Genomic DNA, 5,540 nt, shown 5'->3' with positions numbered 1-5,540 from the left:
CTTGTAAATTTCTTAAAAGAACTAACTCGAGACCTTTCAAGTACTATGGACATCGACTGAAAAGTTCGTTAGTGTAGAGGGAAAAATAGAAAGGTAGAAAGATTAAATAATGAAGGGTGGTCTTATAAAAGGAAGAAAACAAAAAGGTTCACTTGCTATGCAAAGTTACTCAACACCTACCTAGAAGAAACAATCAAAGGTTTTGAAGACTTCTTTAGGATCAGTTGGAATAATGATGTTGATTGTCACCTTTGGCACTTATTTGCATTTTGCTTTCTTTGTTTCCTTTCTTTATTTTTTTTTCACTTAGAATCCCTTGTTGATGTTGGGATTAACTTGCTATTTTTCTAGCACTTCTCTTTTTGATTTTCTTTTTATTGAATGGTAGTATGTTGCTTTTGCTTGTTCTTGTTGCAATCCACCTTAGCTCTGATACCATATGATTTAGTTCAACCTAGCATTCCTTGGATGGATGGTGAAGTCAAGGTTGTACCTTTGATTGTTTCGATCTAGGAAAGCAACAAGGATCTTGTACAAACAAGAAAGCTCAAAAAATGGTTAAATAGGAGTAATGAAATGGAAAGATAAATATGGCAGTAAAATATATATAAGTTGGTGATATGTTTAAAGGAAATGATGAAGTATGGTAATGGAAGTAGAATGAAGGTGATAGAGATGAATATGAAAGGTAGTATCTCAAATAAGACTCAAAGAAAAACCAATGTTAAAGAACAAAGACCCAAACTTTATATTGCTTCTTTAAGGGGTGGTAAACAATGATTTTGACCCACTATCTATAAAGATATAGGAACCAGAAGTATCAGGGTGAAATAGATAGGGGTGACGCCACAAGCATAAGCTTGATAAGTCGATAAAGTTCACTTAAAAACTAAAGAGAGAAACTTTCACAAATATTTGATTAAACAAAGTCAATTGCCTTTTACAAAAGAAATGGAAAGCTATTTATAGGCCTAAGAGATGTCTAGGATGCACATACAAGATTTAATGATTGAACATTCATGGATGAATGTTCATCCTTAAGTAGATACAATGTACGTCCTATGCAAGTTCATGGACTAATAAAATAAATGAATGCTCATCCATTTAAGTGAATACATATTCATAGCCGAATTTATCATCTCTTGATGTGAACATGTTGGTTCATTTCCTTGCATGAATTTGGAGGAATGTTTCATTGTATGTTCTGCCCCCTTTGGAATGCGTGCACCAACTGTGAACGTTACTCATAGGCTCCCTTCATGCACTTGGATTTAGTGAATGAGTTTGAAAATAATGCATCCATCTCCCTTGAATGTGAACAAGTCCTTTAGCCTCCTTGTATGATTGTACACGCCATAAATGGATTCATGAAGGTGGAAATGCACCAGGTGTGAACATGGCCCTTCATTTGGTGTAAAACCCGTACTTATTTCCAGCCTGCACTGTCTTAATTAATCTGGGCATATCCTGAGGTCCCAATATCGGATTGATATGATTAAACATGCGTTGGAAAGCTAATATATAGGGGATTAAATGTTAAGAAGACTTCATCACCCAAATATGCATGGAACATGTTCAAAAAATGGCGATATCTATGAGTAATGTGAATCTGTCCATTGGATTGCCTTGAATGTACCATGTACTAAATACAAAATATATATAAGTTACAATGCTCAAGGTAATGAATAAGTAATAAGTAACATTCTAATGTAACACATGATGTCATGGCTAATATAATAATGCAATTTATATGATAACATAAGTAAGGAATGTGTAACATATACATGAAACAAGCTAATTAAAGATGTGACATGCATGAATATCATATAGGATGCAAAGATAGGAAAATATATGAATATTCAAGCATAGTTTAGAATGTAAAAACATGCTTATAACACATATAAAGCATAAATGAGTAAATAAATAATAAAATATGGAAGAACTCCCTTAGAATCATCTTGAAAGAACTTCAAAGTTGTGAGCATGTTTTGTTTGAACTTGGTGGTCAATAGGATCACATCATTCCCCCTTATTTAAGGTGATTTGTCCTCAAATCGATGCTTGGTACATAGGGGAACAATTTTGATCATTGTTGGAATGAAAATTCTTTCATTCTCATCTTGCATCGCTTTCTTTGCTCAAAATGCTTCACATCTTCAAGTCTTTGCTTTTGAATGAACAATCTGAAAAATAAAACAAAGTTAGAAGTAGATGATTTAGAATCAAAGAAATGGAAAGGATTAAATTCATGAATGAATGAGTTTGCGCTCTTAATGTTCTACATTGTTAGTTTCATTAAATCTTCCCTTTCATAAGGTTCATTCGATCTTGAGTATGAGGTCAATTTACTTTCAAGGTTAATGAACATGTTCTTTATAATTTCAAGTGACATATCTTTTGGAATTTAAAAAGAAATGATCCTTGAATCATCTTGAATGTCCCTTGGAATAACCTGCAAATTCAAATAACAAATAGAAGAAAAAAATGATTAGTATAAAGCAAAACTTCCTTCTCCTCACATTCTTTTCTCTCGTGCTCATGTCCCTTTTGAAATTGCTCTTCTTCGCACTCCTCTCGTATGCTCTCTTTGCATTCCAGTTCTTTTTGAATTCCACTCTAACACTCATGCGTCTTTTCACACTCATTATTTTCAATATTCTCATTTTCTTTCTGATTTCCCTCCACTGTTATTTGTTTCTCACGTGAAACTTCTCTTTTAACTTTCTTAATGTCTTTAGTTTTCTTCCATTCCTCTATATGTGATTTGATGATAACTTGGCATTCATTGGCTTGATTTGGGCACATTGGAACCAACGTGATCTTTCTCCCTTGTTGTTTGATTGAATACTTGTTGGAGAACCCATCATACAATGCTCGTTTATCAAACTGCCAAGGACGTCCGGGGAGTAGATGGCTTGAATTCATAGAAACAACATCACACAAGACTTTATCTTCATATCTCCCAATTGAAAATGACACAAGTACTTGCTCTATGACTTCTAACTCTTCATCTTCATTTAATCCTTGCAAAACATACGGACTGGGTTGTTTGAACGTTATAAGCCCCAACTTCTCGACCATGTACGTGCTTGCAAGATTTGCACAACTTCCACCATAAATGGCTACAAGGCATACTTTATCATTCACATGAAAACGAGTATGAAATGGATTCCTTCTTTGTTGTACGCATTCCATTCGAAAGATGGGAGAATTGTTAGTAAAAAATTAATAGTTGAATAAGATGAAAGGACCTTACCAATAATCACTCACAAATCCTCACGATCACTCTAAAAAAAATGATGATGCTCCACTCAACGCTCGTGTTTGCACTCGGAAATATAAATTGGCTTTTTCAATTCCCCTTATGATCTCACACACTCGATTAGCCTTTTTCCACTCGTTCCTCTCTTGTAAATTTCTTAAAAGAACTAACTCGAGACCTTTCAAGTACTATGGACATAGGCTGAAAAGTTCGTTAGTGTAGAGGGAAAAATAGAAAGGTAGAAAGATTAAATAATGAAGGGTTGTCTTATAAAAGGAAGAAAACAAAAAGGTTCACTTGCTATGCAAAGATACTCACCGCCTACCAAGAAGAAACAATCAAAGGTCTTGAAGACTTCTTTAGGTTCGGTTGGAATAATGATGTTGATTGTCACCTTTGGCACTTCTTTGCATTTTTCTTTCTTTGTTTCCTTTCTTTAGTTTTTTTTCCACTTAGAATCCCTTGTTGATGTTGGGATTAACTTTCTATTTTTTTGGCATTTCTCTTTTTGATTTTCTTTTTATTAAATGGTAGGATGTTGCTTTTGCTTGTTCTTGTTGCAATCCACCTTAGCTCTGATACCATATGATGTAGTTCAACCTAGAATTCCTTGGATGGATGGTGAAGTCAAGGTTGTACCTTTGATTTTTTCGATCTAGGAAAGCAACAAGGATCCTGTACAAACAAGAAAGCTCAAAAAATGGTTAAATAGGAGTAATGAAATGGAAAGATAAATATGTTAGAGAAATATATATAAGTTGGTGATATGTTTACGAAAATGACGAAGTATGGTAATAGAAGTAGAATGAAGGTGATGGAGATGAATATGAAAGGTAGTATCTCAAAGAAAACTCAAAGAAGAACCAATGTTAAAGAACAAAGACCCAAACTTTATGTTGCTTCTTTAAGGGGTGGTAAACAATGACATTGACCCACTATCTATAAAGAGATAGGAACCAGAAGTATCAGGGTGAAATAGATAGGGGTGATGCCACAAGCATAAGCTTGATAAGTCGATAAAGTTCACTTAAGAACTAAAGAGAGAAACTCTCACAAATATTTGATTAAACAAAGTCAATTGCCTTTTACAAATGAAATGGAAAGCTATTTATAGGCCTAAGAGATGTCTAGGATGCACATACAAGATTTAATGATTGAACATTCATGGATGAATGTTCATCCTTAAGTAGATACATTGTACGTCCCCTATGTAAGTTCATGGACCAATAAAATAATTGAATGTTCATCCATTTAAGTGAATACATCTTTATAGCCGAAATCATCCTCTATTGATGTGAACATGTTGTTTCATTTCCTTGCATGAATTTGGAGGAATGTTTCATTGTATGTTCGGCCCCCTTTGGAATGCATGCACCAAGTTTGAACGTGACTCATAGGCTCCCTTCATGCACTTGGATTTGGTGAATGAGTTTGAAAATAATGCATCCATCTCCCTTGAAGTTGAACAAGTCCTTTAGTGTCCTTGTATGATTGTACACGCCATAAATGGATTCATGAAGGTGGAAATGCATCAGGTGTGAACATGGCCCTTTATTTGGTGTAAAACCCGTACTTATTTCCAGCCTGAACTATCTTAATTAATCTGGGCATATCCTGAGGTCCCAATATCGGATTTATATGATTAAATATGCGTTGGAAAGCTACGAGATAGGGGATTAAATGTTAAGAAGACTTCATCACCCAAAGATGCTTGGAACATGTTCAAAAAAATGGCGATCTCTATGAGTGACGTGAATCTGTCCATTGGATTGCCTTGAATGTACCTTGTACTAAATACAAAATGTATATACGGTACAATGCTCAAGGTAATGAATAAGTAATGAGTAACATTCTAATGTAACACATGATGCCATGGCTAATATAATAATGCAGTTTATATGATAACATAAGTAAGGAATGTGTAACATATGCATGAAACAAGCTAATTAAAGATGTGACATGCATGAATATCATATAGGATGCAAAGATAGGACAATATATGAATATTCAAGCATAGTTTAGAATGTAAAAACATGCTTATAACACATATAATGCATAAATGAGTAAATAAATAATAAAATATGGAAGAACTCCCTTAGAATCATCTTGGAAGAACTTTAAAGTTGTGAGCATGTTTTGTTTGAACTTGGTGGTCGGTAGGATCACATCATCTTGGGGTTTGTAGTGAGTAAAAAGGGGTTTGAAATAGACCTAGACAAATTCAAAGCCATACAAAATTTTCCACCCCAAAAACACAAAATGAAGTCCGAGGATTTCC

The sequence above is a fragment of the Hibiscus syriacus genome, unplaced genomic scaffold (genome assembly GCF_006381635.1).
Source record: "Hibiscus syriacus cultivar Baekdansim isolate YM2019G1 unplaced genomic scaffold, ASM638163v2 tig00110009_pilon, whole genome shotgun sequence".
Lineage (NCBI taxonomy): Eukaryota > Viridiplantae > Streptophyta > Magnoliopsida > Malvales > Malvaceae > Hibiscus > Hibiscus syriacus.
This window is presented reverse-complemented; position numbering follows the sequence as displayed.